At 40.4% G+C, this 16,913-nt stretch overlaps 1 non-coding gene across 1 annotated transcript; it reads right to left on the bottom strand.

Annotated features, from left to right (window-relative positions):
* LOC114236832 (U6 spliceosomal RNA) lies at positions 1–107 on the bottom strand. The gene has a single exon (XR_003622689.1). It is a non-coding gene; the product is annotated as a U6 spliceosomal RNA (small nuclear RNA).
* Positions 108–16,913: the final 16,806 nt, after the last annotated feature.

The following is a 16,913-nucleotide window of genomic DNA, read 5'->3' as shown; positions in this document are numbered from 1 at the left end:
AAAAATATGGAACGCTTCATGAATTTGCGTGTCATCCTTGCGCAGGGGCCATGCTAATCTTCTCTGTATCGTTCCAATTTTAGTATATGTGCTGCCGAAGGGAGCACTGTCTTTACTTTTCACCTTCATCCCAATTTCTGAATTATTTCCTGTTATATTTCTATAAGTTGCTTCGAAACCTTTTGGGAACATATAAACTATTTACATGTTTCAGAACGTATTTGCGTGTGTATGTTTTTATATGAAGTAATGCTCAAATATTTGGAATAACAAACAAAAGATTTTGAGCTAGATATTTGCTTTAACACAAGTTTTACCTTGGAGTTCATGTTTGTTTCTTTCCTTGTACTTCACTGATTCTAACATCTGTCCTCCAATTCATGCTTTAAACCCCTCCCACCCTTACTTTTTCTCAAGCTCCTTCCTGATGGCTCCTCAGAGAGGCTTTCTGACCCCCGTTCTCTCTAAAGCTGATGTTTGTCCCCTACCTACCTCAGCTCATTATTCTCCCTCCCAGCACCCTGCCTTTTTCTTCATAGCACCATCTTTTAAGTTCATTTTATTAATTCACTTGATAGTCACCTGTCTCCTCCACTAGACAGTGAACATGTGAGGGGAAGTACTGTGTTGTTTGCTTCATCTAGGTCTTAAGATGAATGAATCAACGTTTCAGCCCCAAAACTGCAGAAAATCTCTTCTCACTCTTTTATACCCTAAGGATAGTTCCCTTTTCTGAACTCCTGAATTTACTCCTGTCTGACCACAATCACCCACCACATTTAAAGGCTTTGATTCCTCTTTGTTTCATGTTTCAGGATGGATTTCCTCAATTACATTGTGAGTTTTTAATTATTTGGCTAATGGATTAGAGGAACACTGGAGGTACAGTCGGTAGTATCTAGATTTCAGTAAGGGATTTAAATAGTCTCGTGATATTCATGAGGGCAATGATGACAGAAGGGCATGAAGGGGAGGTAGAAAGAGAGCTTACATTTATTGAGAACTATTTAGATTAGGGAAGAGAAGAACCAGTGAATGCAAGTGACAGGGAGGTAGATTTCAGCTCACTTCTTTAACAATGAGGGTAAGCCAAAAATAGAATGAGTTTCCTTGGAAGATTGTTCACTCAACAAAATGTACTGAGCACATTTCATGTGCCAGGCATGGTCCTAGTTACTGGGGATGGAGCATGAATAAGACCTGGTCCCTGTTCTCATGGCACTGACAATCTAGGCAATCTAGACAATCTAGATGGGAAGAATCCATCTCAGAAAATGTTCCATCAGGCCTGGAATCAGGGATTCTAGCCCTGGGCAGAAGCCAGATTCAAAGGTGGAAGAAGGAAGTGAATGTATGTTTTTTGAAGACTTAAAACTGTATATCAGACACCATTCGAAGCACCATACACAGCCTCCATGTTCCCTTAAGACACACAGATCCTTGAGGGGAGGAACATTATACTGCTCTTCGGTTCCTCAGGGCCCTGAGTGTTGCTGTGCACATAGGAGACATTTGGTATTCAGTTGACAACTGATATCATTCAAGTGCTTCAATGGCAATGAGATGCTAGTAGCATTCTTGTGCCCGTCACACAGACAGTAAAATAAAAATTAACAATGCCATAAAAAACAAGTTAAATTATTTGCCAGAGACCAATTTTTGCAGTTCTTGTCAAAGTTGGATATACACTCAGGAATTCCTGGCCTGCAGTCCTGGGCTTAGATTTCAAAGCCACACCTCTCTCTCCAAATACATGAGGTAACTGTAATTGTTATGTAGCCAGTCATTATGGGGATGCTAGAATGTCATAGCTACAATGATGCCATCTGTAATAAGAGCCTTGATGAAAGCTCTAGATACTATTTTAAATATGCTATGAGTTTTGTTTCCTCTGCCTTTACATAAATGAATTGATTTTTAAAATTTAAGTATGCTTGATGTACAATATCATACAAGTTTCAGGTATACAACATAGTGATTCACAATTTTTAAACGTTATATACTTCATTTATAGCTATTATAAAATATTGGCTATATTCTCTGTGCTCTACAATATATTCTTTTTTTTTTTCTTAAAGGAGAAAGGTCCCAAATCAGTTTTTTAAAAATAAATTTTTTATTTTTAAATTTTTTTTTGGCTGCCTTGGGTCTTCATTGCTGCACACAGGCTTTCTCTAGTTGCGGCGAACGGGGGCTACTCTTCACTGCGGTGCACAGGCTTCTCATTGCGGTGGCTTCTCTTGTTGCAGGGCACAGGCTCTAGGCGCACGGGCTTCAGCAGTTGTGGCTCGTGGGCTCTAGAGCGCAGGCTCAGTAGTTTTGGCGCACGGGTTTAGTTGCTCCGCAGCATGTGGGATCTTCCTGGACTAGGGCTTGAACCCACGTCCCCTGCATTTGCAGGTGTATTCTTAACCACTGCACCACCAGGGAAGTCTACCAGGGAAGTCCCTGTACAATATATTCTTGTAGCTTATTTTTTTAAAGTATTTATTTATTTATTTAGGCTGTGCTGGTCTTAGTTGTGGCATGTGGGATCTTTAGTTGCAGCATGTGGGATCTTTTAGCTGCGGCAGGCATGGGGGATCTAGTTCCCTGACCAGGGATCAAACCCGGGCCTCCTGCATTGGGAGCGTGGAGTCTTACGCACTGAACCACCAGGGAAGTCCCTGTAGCTTATTTATTTTATACATAGTAGTTTGTACTCTTAATCCCCTACCCCTATCTTGCCCCTCCCCCCTTCCCACTCCCTGCCGGTAATCATGTTTGTTCTCTATATCTGTGAGTCTATTTCTTTTTTGCTATATTCACTAGTTTGTCTTATTTTTTAGATTCCACATATAAGTGATATCATATAGTATTTGTCTTTGACATTTCACTAAGTATAATACTCTCCCAAGTCCATCCACGTTTTACTCCAGATCCAGCAGGGGGAGCCAGGTCCATGTTGATTAAAGGCAAAAACCAAACCAGAACAACACCCCCCCCCCCAAAAAAAAAACACTAAAAAAAACCCCTTCTAACTTCCAAAGTATTCTATTTCCACCTTCCATTAAGTGTCCGTGAACAGCTCTTTCTTTCCTCTCTGTTTGAGAATTTAGGGCATAAAAATGAACTTGATACATGTCACAACAGAAAACTTACACCTTTTTGAATTACCTTGAAAATGTCAGTATTCCATTTACCCATTTATTCCCACGAGCACGAATTGTTGCCTGCTCTGCCTGCTGGTCTGGGGCAGGACAAGAGGCAGCCAAAGTAGGGAAGGGTCAGACTAGAGATCTGTGATGGGGCAGCTAATAGGAGAGAGCAGCCACCTTCAGGGAGGAAGAGATCGTTGAATTGGATCTTGAAGGACAGTTAAGCATTCTTCAGTCAGTCATGGTTGGAACTGGCATTCCAGACTGTGAGAATAATATGAGCAAATAACAGATGTAGTGTATTTGTAGAATTACAGATAGGAGAGGAGCAAGTTGAGGGTAGGTAAGATAATTCTGAAAGGTAACCTAAGTAGAGTTTATTTCAACAGTGTTGGATAATAGCTAACCATAATAACTAATATTTGTATTAAATAAATATCTAATATTCAGCAAATACTTATATAGCACTTAATATATTCCAAATGCAGTTGTAAGTACTTTATAAATATTAACTAATTTAATCTTCACACAATCTGATTATTCTCCCCATTTCCAAATGAAGAAACTGAGGAAAAGTGAGTTTGAATAATTTGCCCAAGGTCACACAATCTGGGAGGGGTGGAGCTGGCATTTGAGACCTGAAAGGCTTGCTCCAGAGTCTCTGCCGCTGATCTAAATATTTGACCCTTGGGCTTCCCTGGTGGCGCAGTGGTTAAGAATCCGCCTGCCAATGCAGGCGACACGGGTTGGAGCCCTGGTCTGGGAAGATCCCACCTGCTGTGGAGGAACTAAGCCCGTGTGCCACAACTACTGAGCCTGCGCTCTAGAGCCCACGAGCCACAACTACTGAAGCCCGCCCTCCTAGAGCCCATGCTCCACAACAAGAGAAGCCACAGCAATGAGAAGCCTGCGCACTGCAACGGAGAGTGGCCCCCCTTCACCAAAACTAGAGAAAGCCCGCACACAACAACAAAGATCCAATGCAACCAAAAATAAAAATACTAAATAAAATAAATTTTAAAAAAATAATAAATAAATAAATAAATATTTGACCCGCGTGATCTCCTTTAATTCTCACAACTCTCTGAAATCAGTGCTATCATTATACCCATTTTGTAGATGTGGAAAGAAACATAAAGTTAAGTAATTTGCCTGAGGTCACGCAACTGGTAAGTGATGGAGAAAGGTTTAAACCCAGGCAGTCTGATACCAGAGCCCATGTTTCTGTGGTTGGTTTGTTTGCTTGTTGTTGTTGTTTAAATTTTGATTTACATTCAAAATGATTCCAAAGGTGTAAAATAGTATACAATGAAATGTCTCTGTTACTGTTACCAGCTACCTAGTTCTCTCCCTAAAAACCAATGCTATTAGCTTCTTATGTATCCTTCTATACACAAACAAAAAATATATGTTATTTCCCCATATTATCACACAAACTGTGTATACAGTACATATTTTTCCACATTTACTTTTATTTTTTATTTTATTTTATTTTTTATTTTTGTCTGTGTTAGGTCTTCGTTGCTGCACGTGGGCTTTCTCTAGTTGGGGCGAGCAGGGGCTACTCTTCATTGCAGTGCGCGGGCTTCTCATTGTGGTGGCTTCTCTGGTTGCGGAGCACGGGCTCTAGGTGCGCGGGCTTCAGTAGTTGTGGTGCGCGGGCTTCAGTTGTGGCTCACGAGCATAGCTGCTCCACGGCATGTGGGGTCTTCCCGGACCAGGGCTCGAACCCATGTCCCCTGCATTGGCAGGCAGATTCTTAACCACTGTTCCACCAGGGAAGCCCCACATTTGCTTTTAAAACATAATGATATATCTTCTGAATGGCTGCACAGTATTTCTGTGTATGAATATATTATATTTTTGTTTTACCGGTCCATAACTGTTAGGTGGTTTCCAATCTTTTGCTATTATAAGCAATGAATGGGGGACTTCCCTGGTGGTCCAGTGGCTAAGGCTCTGCACTCCCAATGCAGGGGGCCCAGGTTCGATCCCTGGTCAAGGGACTAGATCCCACATGCCACAACTAAGAGTTCACATGCCACAACTAAAGATTCCGCACGCCACAACTAAGACCCGGCTCAGTCAAATAAATAAATATTTAAAAATTAAGAAAAAAAAACAATGAATGGCAAGGAATAAAGACTTGTGTATCTGTCATTTCCCACGGGTGTGGGCCTATATGCAGGATAAATTCCTAGAATGTATTTACTGGTCAAAGATACCTGAATCTGTAATTTTTTTTTTTAATTTGGCTGTGCCGGGTCTTAGTTGCAGCACTCAGCATCTTCGCTGCCGCGTGCAGGATCTTTCAGTTGCAGCATGCGGGATCTAGTTCCCTGACCAGGGATCAAACCCAGGCCTCCTGCATTGGGAGCATGGAGTCTTAACCACTGGACCACCAAGGAAGTCCCTGAATCTGTAATTTTGATTGAAGTTGTGAAATTGCTCTCTGTAGAGGCAGTACCAGTATATATGCCCTCCTACAGTAGGAGTATCTGTTTCCCCATTCCTTTAGGATCACAGTGTGTTAAGTGAAAAATTGTTATCTCCGTGCAGGTTTAATTTGCATTTCTCTTATAAGTGAGATTGAACATCATTCCATGTATTTAAGAATCATTTAACATTTCTTTTTCTGTGTGGACCATTTGATCATAATCGTTGTCCATTTTTCTATTGGGTTGTAGAGGAAGAGAGATATATTCCAGCTCCTAGCCAAAAACCCATGTGTAATTTTTTCAGGCCCAGGTGTAGGCAATTACAAAGGCTTTACTTGGCAAGTCTCACAGGTGAATACTGCCCCCATTAAAATTGAACAGGCAGTACGCTGCAGCCTCTGACGGGAGTTTTACTCAAGGACTCAGGACCCTCTGGCCACCCATGGTCTTATATATCTGCATTTCTAGACCAGGAGCCTTCACTTGGAGGTCCCTTTCATTAGGACTTTCCTCGGGGCCTCTGCTTAGGCTTCCTTATTGGTGGGAGAGGAGGGAGGGAGAGGTCATGAAGACACTTTCTCCCTTCTCACTCAGTACTAGTACTTTTCCACTCTGACTCAGTACTCAGTACTTTTCCACTCCTAGCCCTCCTATAAACCCCCTTACCCCCCCACCCCGATCCCAGATCTGTGCTGATCCACCTGACCTGCAATGTCCCATGAGGGAAAATGCAAGGAGATGGAGTCAAAACTTTCTCTGTTTTAGCCTCTTGCTTATACTATCACAGTAAGTGATGAAAGGCTTGACTCTTACTTTCATTTTAGCCTGTTGCTTTAATCGAGCACTCTGAACATCTGGCAGCTCAGCTCTCTCCCTCTTTGCTGAGCCCTTGACTTTATATAAATATATGAACACACACACACAAGATCAAGATAGACAATGAGAAGAGAAAGCTGAGAGTTAGGATGACCCCAACCTCAGGACCAAGGGGGTCCCCAGAACATGGGACTTAAACTGCTAAAAGTGAGTTTGCCAAGTACTTTCTCGGTTTTAAAACTGAATCACATAATGATTTGACAGCTGTTCCAATATCCACATCTCTGGAAGAAGATTCCACATGGGAGTTTCTCAGACTGATTCTTTCTTTCCTTCTTTATGGCTGCATTGGGTCTTCGTTGCTGTGCGTGGGCCTTCTCTAGTTGCGGCGATTGGGGGCTACTCTTTGCTGCGGTGCACGGGCTTCTCATTGCAGTGGCTTCTCTTGTTGAGGAGCACGGGCTCTAGTTGCGCGGGCTTCAGTAATTGTGGCTCGCGGGCTCTAGAGCGCAGGCTCAGTAGCTGTGGCGCATGGGCTTAGTTGCTCTGTGGCATGTGGGATCCTCCAAGACCAGGGCTCGAACCCGTGTGCCCTGCATTGGCAGGCGGATCCTTAACCACTGCGCCACGAGGGAAGCCCCATCTCAGACTGATTCTTGACCTCTCAATGCAAGTATTGAAACCGGATGGGAAATATTTTACACAGGGGAACTGTGTCAATTTGACGGAAGCCCTGTCACTCTATGAAGAACAGCTGGGGTGCCTGTATTGTTCTGTGGAATTCTCGAAGGAGATTGTCTGTGTCCCTTCATACTTGGAGTTGTGGGTATTTTACACTGTTTGGAAGAAAGCTAAACCTTGAAAATCAATTCCCCTAACCATGTGTGCTGCAAATAGCCTTCCTGACCTTCGTAGGCTGTACATGACATCGAAATGAGTCAGGCAATTGATTGTGAATCCCTTCAATTTTTCTTTTTTTAAATTATTTTTTTAATTTAAAAATCAAATGGAAAATGTATATTTTGATGAGCTAGGCTGTTACTTTTTTGAAAGTCAGCTGAAGGATAATTAGACAGCACAGTGAAGGCTGCTAAATGCAATGAACCCCTAGAATGTGATTTTTGTTTTTGTTTTCCTGTGTGGGCTTTTTTTCTTTGTTTGTTTCTGTTTTGGTAGACTTTGAATTTGGTTGTTTGGAGGAATGAACATCATTGTTTTCTTCTGGAGGGAAGTTCTTGATGGAGTTTCTTTCCCCCCAAAATTGACATAGATATTAAAATTTGGTGCTTATAAGGAAAGACTTTTAAAAATGAATAGCAATGCTTCGATTAAAATTACAAATGAGAAAAAAAAAACCCCAAAACCTGAATCACAACCCGAGAATCTGTTCAGTCCCGGGGCAGACTGGAACAGTTAGTTGGTCTATGTGAGATTAGACACTTGTAGTGAACACATCAACCCCAACCCCTGCAATCCAGTGGGAATATGAAAAGGAGACTCAAAACTATAGAGCAGAAAATTGTGAAAAAGAATGTATAAACAGCGGGCTATGGGAATTTAGGAGGAGCTGGGGGTGGGAATTGCAAAGAAAAGTTATTGAAGCAGAAATTGTCAACTAGAAAGGTTTTAAAGTAAATGTGATTTGAAAGATGGGGTATACTTACATATGTTTTCTTCAATAATAGACAAATCCATTGTATGTTGACTGGAAAAAATATCATAGACATTCAGGATGCTTATTTCATAAAAGTGATTGGCTTACAGTTTGACAGCTAATGAAAAACACACCATGGTGTGCAGCTTAGTGGAGATAATGTGTATAAAGCTGGCATAGGGACTTCCCTGGTGGTCCAGTGGTAAAGAATCTGCCATGCAATGCAGGGGACGGGGTTCGATCCCTGGTCAGGGAACTAAGATCCTGCATGCCGCAGGGCAACTCAGCCCGCGCACCTCAGCTAGAGAGAGAAACCCGCACGCCACAACTTCTGAGCTTGCACGCCTCAACTAGAGAGAGAAAAACCCACACGCCACAACTAGAGAGAAGCCCGCGCACCAAAATGAAGATCCCACATGCCTCAACAAAGATCCCACGTGCCGCAACTAAGACCCAATGCAGCCAAAAATAAAATAAAATAAATAATAAATAAGTCTTTAAAAAAAAATAAAGCTGGCATAGTGCTTGGTACCCAGTAGGGGCTCAGACTCTGCTCTTCCTGATTTAATCCCTTTCTCTTTCTGAAGTTGGCTTATGAATTACAAGGTAGTTTCATTGTCCAGCACAGTGCCTGGCACATAGTCAGTGCTCAGTTAACACTTGCTGAATAAATATGGAATGTATACATCAATTAATTTGACATTGATTTCTGGCTTGATGTCAAGCCAGTTTCTAGGCATTAGTTAGGATGACCAAAACTACCTCCTTTTATATTCTAAATTTAGTCAGGTGTTGTAAGCCGTATTCATCACTTAATCTTAAAAGGAAAAATACATTATGTTCTCTTGGGCTATGTTTATCATTTCTTGATATCTTAAGTTGTGCAGTTGCATTGCAGAGCTCAGCTAAAGATTATTACACTCCACAAGAGAGTATAATAGCAGAGCACATAGCATAGTCATATGTAGTCTGATTTCCAACTACTTTGGTTAATTTACAATTTTTTTTAAGTTGCAATAAAATACACATAACATGAAATTTACCATCTTAACCATTTTTTAAATAAATTTATCTATTTATTTATTTATGGCTGCATTGGGTCTTCATTGCTGTGCACAGGCTTTCTCTAGTTGCGGCGAGCGGGGGCTACTCTTTGTTGTGGTGCATGGGCTTCTCATTGCGGTGGCTTTTCTTGTTGTGGAGCATGGGCTCTAGGTGTGTGGGCTTCAGTAGTGACTTGCGGGCTCCAGAGCACAGGCTCAGTAGTTGTGGTGCACGGGCTTAGCTGCTCCGTGGCATGTGGGATCTTGCCGGACCAGGGCTCGAACCCGTGTCCCCTGCATTGGCAGTCCGATTCTTAACCACTGCGCCACCAGAGAAGTCCCCATCTTAACCATTTTTAAGTATATAGTTCAGTGGCATTAAGTATATTCACACTGTTGTGCAACCAACCTCCAGAACTCTTTTCACCTTGCAAAACTGAAACTCTATATTCATTAAACAACTTCCCATTCCTCTTCCTTCCAGCTCCTGTCAACCACCTTTCTGCTTTCCATCCCTATGAATTTGGTTACTCTAGGAACCTCATATAAGTGTAATCATACAAAAGTGTTTATCTTTTTGTGACTGGCTTATTTCACTTAGTATAATGTCATCAAGATTCATCCATGTTGTAGCATGTGTCAGAATTCCTTTGCTTTTTAAGGCTGAATAACATACAATTGTATGTATGTAGCACATTTTGTTTATCCCTTCATCTATTCATGGACACATGGGTTGCTTCCCTCATTTGGCTATTGTGAATACTGCTGCTATGAACATGCATATACAAATATCTCTTTGAGACCATGCTTTAAATTCTTTTGGGTATATACCCAGAAGTAGAATTGCTGGATCATATGGTAGTTCTATTTTTAATTTTTTGGAGGAACTGTCATACTGTTTTCCATAGTGCTGCACTATTTTACATTCCTACCAACAGTGCACAAGGGTTCCAATTTCTCCACATCCTCATCAACACTTGTTACTTTATTTATTTATTTATTTGGTTGTGTCAGGTCTCAGTTGCGGCTCACGGGCTCCTTAGTTGCAGCTCCCAGGCTCTTTAGTTGTGGCATGTGAACTCTTAGTTTCAGCATACATGTGGGATCTAGTTCCCAGACCAGGGATTGGATCCAGGCCCCCTGCATTGGGAGCATGGAGTCTTAACCACTGTGCCACCAGGGAAGTCCCAACACTTGTTATTTTCTGATTTTGTTTTTGTTCATTTTATAGTAGGCATCCTAATGAGTATGAGGTAATATCTCATCATGGTTTTGTGGTTAATTAAAAAATCAAAATAAAACCTTTTTAAAAATGGCTGCATGAGGTTAAAAAGTCAAATAATGCAATTCTAAAAGGGTTATAATGTCCTCATTCCTGTCCCATCCCTTTTTGCCCCCCAATCCTGCTCCTCAGAGCAGCTTTTTTTTCCATCTATTTTAGTTGTTCTTCTGATCCTCCACTCCATAGTCCTAAATAATATGCTAAGATTGTTATTTCTCGATTTACCTGTTTCAGTCATTATTATTTTGTAATTATGGCAGACAGATTCAGCATTCTTCAACCATTCTCTTCTTCCACTCCTCCCATCCTTTCAATATAATTATGTAAACAAGTTTAGTTAATTCAATATGACTAAGCATAATTTACTATTGAAGCATGTATCATATATAAATTATGTTTCCTTTCTTACATATATTTCAGTTTCTTCCAGATTTAATAATTGTCTCATTTTTTAATTTGCTCAATTTTCTATGTATCTATTGCAAATTCTTCCCATATACTCCAACAGCTTCTTATTATAGGCTTTTTTTTTTTTATAGGCTTTTATAGAGTCAAAGATATCAGACAACGCACAGTCTCCGTGCTTTCCTAGAGATACTCCTTCTGGAGCCCTCTGTTCTCATACACCTCCAATCTAGTTGTGTTGTTTTATAAGCCTGCTACATAGTTGTCATCTAGGGACTTCCCTTCCAACTCCCTCTGGAAGTTGGAGTTACAGTAACTTTAAAAAATTCTAAGCAAATTAAAATTTCACGTGAAAAACAATGTCTGACATTAGTTAGCTTTGGATGCATCCTACTTGAGTTCTTAGGATGGTGAGTTCTAGTCTCCGTTTCTTTAGTATTGTACTCGCTCCTCCACAGCACAGCTCCGTGAGGGTGCTATTGCTCAGGGCTCTAAGAATTATGTAAGGATAATAAGAACAGATGAAGAAACATCAAGAGGAAAATATAGTGTGCTCATTACAAAAAAGTTGCAAAAATACCAACATGTGGAAAGAATGAGGGACAGTAATCTCAGCCCTCTCATATTCCCACAACTGAAGACAACCCCTATTAACATTTTTGTCTATTTCCTTCTCATCTTTTTTTTTTTGATATGTTCTTTTTTAAAAAAATAAATATTATTTATTTATTTATTTTTGGCTGCATTGGGTCTTTGTTGCTGCACGTGGGCTTTCACTAGTTGCGGTGAGCGGGGGCTACTCCTCGTTGCGGTGCGTGGGCTTCTCGTTGTGGTGGCTTCTCTTTGTTGCAGAGCACGGGCCCTAGGCACACAGGCTTCAGTAGTTGTGGCACACGGGCTCCGTAGTTGTGGCTCACGGGCTCTAGAGCGCAGGCTCAGTAGTTGTGGAGCACGGGCTTAGTTGCTCCGTGGCATGTGGGATCTTCCCGGACCAGGGCTCGAACCCATGTTTGAGAATCCGCCACCTGTTGGCAGGCAGATTCTTAACCACTGCACCATCAGGGAATTCCATTCATCTTTTTTTTTAAAGCCTAGATTTGTTTGTTGTTTTTGTTGGACTGTATTGTATATGCTATTTTATTTTCTGCATTTTATTTTATTTTTTAAAAATTTTATTTATTTATTTATTTATTTATTTATTTATTTTTGGCTGCGTTGGGTCTTTGTTGCTGCATGCGGGCTTTCTCTAGTTGCGGCGAGCAGGGGCTACTCTTCATTGCGGTGCACGGGCTTCTCATTGCAGTGGCTTCTCTTGTTGCAGAGCACGGGCTTTAGGCGTCCGGGCTTCAGTAGTTGTGGCACGTGGGCTCAGTGGTTGTGGCCTGCGGACTCTAGAGCGCAGGCTCAGTAGTTGTGGCGCACGGGCTTAGTTGCTCCGCGGCATGTAGGATCTTCCCGGACCAGGGCTCGAACCCGTGTCCCCTGCATTGGCAGGCGGATTCTTAACCACTGTGCCACCAGGAAGACCTATTTTCTGCATTTGAAACAAAAATTTTATGTAAGCATTTTTCTAGGGGCTTATAAATTATTCAGAAATATCATTTTAAAAAATGACTGCATAGTAGCCCATCCAGTTGAAGTATCATAATTAATAGATCTTCTACTATTGTATCTTTAGGTTGTTACCAATTTTCCACCATTATAAATAATGTTTTGGTAAATATTTTGTCATAAAAGCTTTTGCATAATTGGAATTCTTTCCTTCAGATAGATTTTTACTAAGTCAAAGGATATGACATTTTTAAGGCTGAAAGAAGACTTTTTTTTTTCTTGACGAGCTTTCTTCAAGTATGTATATTCAGAGACTGACACTCTTATACTTAAATGGTCATGATGTATTTCGTACTCTTTACTGGCTACATTTGAATGCGGCTAGGATTAGAGGATTAGATGGCCAGACATCCAGATTTAATTATGTACAGTTCAGGACAGAAAGAAAAAGATCAAAAGTCTTAGAAGATGCCCAAGATAAAGCGGTTCAGAAATGCTACAGGTAGGATCAAATACATGTTTATCAGTCCTTACAGCTCAGAAGTGCTCTGTCCTCTGGCACATCATGAAGAAAATCCATCTCTGGGCTTGTGTTTATAGTTTCCCTCCCTCCTTTCTCCTCCCTCCCTCCCTCCCTCCCTTCCTTCCTCCCTCCTTCTCTCTCTCTCTCTTTCTTTCTTTCAGCAACACATCATTACAACTTACAACAGCACATCATGTAAGTTCTAGTAGCTACTGGACCTCAAGGGTATGCTGAACTGTTATTAATCAGAATACTGATGTTTATGTTGTACAACTAAAATGAATACAATGTTATATGTCAATTATGTCTCAGTAAAACTGGAAGAAAATAAAAAGAATCCTGCATCCATAATTTCCCTGAGTCTTAAACTCTGCACCTTTCAGGCTGCATTGCTGGCTCTAAAAAAGGGCTGAACTCCTCCTTGTGTTATGAAGCTTCTCTCCTGATTGCCCCCAACAGTACAGGCACTCAATAAATGGAGTATCATACAACAGGATGAAATCTAACAGACTCTCATAAGACAGGATTTCATTTTATATCCTAGACCAGGAGAAACAACTTATCTGACCCAGGAAGTCTATCTCTATGGTGACAGACGATTTTTTTTTTTTTTTTGAGTATGCACTATATCCGTGTAACATGTTGGACTCTTTACAAACATTATCTCATTTAAATATTAACCCTATATAGTAGGTATCCCCAGTTTACAGTGGAGGTAACTGAAGTATAAGAGGTCAAGCTACTTGGGTGAAAGTACATAGTAAGAGGCACAGATAGAATCTGAGGAAGTAGAAGTCTGTCCTTCCATTCATCAAGCTGGCAGGCAAGTCGGGGGTTGGGGGGACAGACACAGATAAAGCTAGCTGCAAAGTTGGCAAGAACTATTGTTTCTCCTAAGGATACACGGTAACCATAAAGTGTTACAAATGATCCCCTTCTGGAGGGACCACTGCTTTCTTACTCACTGAAAAACCTTGTTTTCTAAAATCACAGAGCATCCAAAACGTCGTTGTTTGAAATTATACCAGTAAAACAGAAACACCTTACTTTTGCTTAGAGGTTCTTAGTCGCTTTGCTACAGAGAGACTGCCTTGATTTTCAACCTAGGTGAGAGTTTCAGATGAGTTCTGGACACAACATTCCATATCTACCTTAACTTTGTAATATCCAAGGAAACAGGACCCTTGGTCCATTAGCAGTCCTAAACTGATGTTAACCCATTTACAAATAGCCCTGTTTCACTCTAAGCCTAATCAGAACACTGCTTCCCTCAGTTACACCTAAAATTCTGCCCTTTCCTCAAATCCTACAATAATTCTATATTTTCCGGCCCCATAGCTCCTTTGGTGTGCAGTCTCCCTCATAGTAAGGAGTCATTTTACCTGACTTTGTCACCTGCATGCTTGTCCCTGGTGGTTTGGGGCTGACTGGGCTAGTGACAGGTTTGGATCCAGGTTTGCCTATAGTAGAGTCTAATGTGTAAATGCCAGGCTAAACTGGAGATTATTTAATCTTTATTCATATATTTTGTCAATGCTCTTCAGCCAAATACCATCAAGAACACTCCTGTAGTTGAACAAGTTTGGTTTATAACTCGTTGCAGCAGGAGAGAACATATACCATGGGGAACTGCAGGGCATCTCAGTAAGAGGGTGTTAGAAAGGACTCATTTAGGACCTGAGCTTTGGTTGGATGATTTTGAGGAGGGTACAAAGAAGACAGGGTTCACCCAGGCTGTTAGAAAGTGGGGGCAATTCTATCATTGATTATCTCAATAAATCTTATTTATTAGAAGGACAGATTACAGCAAAGCTAAAGCAGCATCATTCACATTAGTCAGGATAGGCGGATGTGTGGCATTTTATGGCTTGCATACTGTTAATGTTTTGTCTGTGTTCAGACATGATTATGAAGTGGTCTTGTTTTTGTGTTGATGTATCATGGTCACAGAGCGGCCTCGTCTGATGTTGATGGTCTGTGAAATAGTTCATGTCCAACAGGAGAACATTAAGACCTAGCTGTCAGGCCAGCTCATAGTAGTGGTACCAGTAGTAGTAGTACCAATAGTACTACCAGCTGGTAGTACCAGGTCAGTTCCTGGATGTCAAAGGATGCTTTTCTTCCTTCTCAGTGCCTACATATATATATGCATGTGTGTGTGCACATGTGTGCATATGCATACACGCATAACTCTATTAAAATCATCTAAAATTCCAACTATAAAATTCAAACAAAAACTGATATTTGAGATGTTTTCTATTTTATTAGGGGTGGCATATATATTTATGACTTGGGCATGGGCTATATATTTTTTTCTGGGAGTGTGCTTATATATTTACTTTATTGAATATGTAATACATTCACATGATTTGAAAAATTTTTTGAGGTACAGAGAAAATCTTCTTTCTGTCCCTCCCTTATCTGTTCAATTCCCACACTCTCCCAATAGGTAACTACTATTATTAGTTAATTGTATATCCTTCCAGAGAAAGTCTTTATGTTGATAATACATAGGAATGTGAAATATCTCCTGGTGTTTCTTTTTTAAACTTAAAACAGATAACCATGCAGTTTTGCCTCTTCCTTTTCTATTAATCCATCTGGGAAATATTTCTGTTTTAGTACATAAAAGCTTCCGCATTCCTAGGGAAGTTTTGTTTGAACTTTATTTAATGATGTACATTTTATCTGTTTTCAATCTTTGCTAGCACAAAAATCGTTGCAATGAATACCTTTGTCCATCGTCATTTCACACATTGAGGAGTACAGCCTTACAATAAGTTCCCCAAAATGAAATTATTGTCTCAAAGGGTGCACTCACTTGTAATTTTTTTTTGTTTGAATTTTATTTTATTTATTTAATTTTATACAGCAGGTTCTTATTAGTCATCAACTTTATACACATCAGTGTATACATGTCAATCCCAATCTCCCAATTCATCCCACTACCACCCCCACCCGCTGCCGCTTTCCCCCCTTGGTGTCCATACGTTTGTTCTCTACATCTGGGTCTCAATTTCTGCCCTGCAAACTGGTTCATCGGTACAATTTTTCTAGGTTCCACATATATATGTTAATATACGATATTTGTTTTTCTCTTTTGACTTACTTCACTCTGTATGACAGTCTCTAGATTCATCCATGTCTCTACAAAAACCCAATTTCATTCCTTTTTATGGCTGAGTAATATTCCATTGTATACATGTACCACTTCTTCTTTATCCATTTGTCTGTCGATGGGCATTTAGGTTGCTTCCATGACCTGGCTATTGTAAATAGTGCTTCAATGAACATTGGGGTGCATGTGTCTTTTTGAATTATGGTATTCTCTGGGTATATGCCCAGTAGTGGGATTGCTGGGTCATACCGTCATTCTATTTTTAGTTTTTTAAGGAACCTCCACACAGTTCTCCATAGTGGCTGTATCAATTTACATTCCCACCAACAGTACAAGAGGGTTTCCTTTTCTCCACACCCTCTCCAGCATTTGTTGTTTGTAGATTTTCTGATGATGCCCATTCTAACTGGTGTGAGGTGATACCTCATTGTGGTTTTGATTTGCATTTCTCTAATAATTAGTGATGTTGAGCAGCTTTTCATGTGCTTCCTGGCCATCTGTATGTCTTCTTTGGAGAAATGTCTATTTAGGAGTTCTGCCCATTTTTGGATTTGTTTGTTTGTTTTTTTAATATTCAGCTGCATGAGCTGTTAATATACTTTGGAGATTAATCCTTTGTCCGTTGATTCATTTGCAAATATTTTCTCCCATTCTGAAGGTTGTCTTTTCGTCTTGTTTGTAGTTTCCTTTGCTTTGTAAAAGCTTCTAAATTTCCTTAGGTCCCATTTGTTTATTTTTGTTTTTATTTCCATTACTCTAGGAGGTGGATCAAAAAAGATCTTGCTGTGATTTATGTCAAAGAGTGTTCTTCCTATGTTTTCCTCTAAGAGCTTTATAGTGTCTGGTCTTACATTTAGGTCTTGAATCCATTTTGAGTTTATTTTCGTGTATGGTGTTAGGGAGTGTTCTAATTTCATTCTTTTACATGTAGCTGTCCAGTTTTCCC

Source organism: Balaenoptera acutorostrata, chromosome 9, assembly GCF_949987535.1.
Source record: "Balaenoptera acutorostrata chromosome 9, mBalAcu1.1, whole genome shotgun sequence".
Taxonomy (NCBI): Eukaryota; Metazoa; Chordata; class Mammalia; order Artiodactyla; family Balaenopteridae; genus Balaenoptera; species Balaenoptera acutorostrata.
Note: the sequence above shows the minus strand (reverse complement) of the source record. Positions and strands in the feature narration are given on the sequence as shown.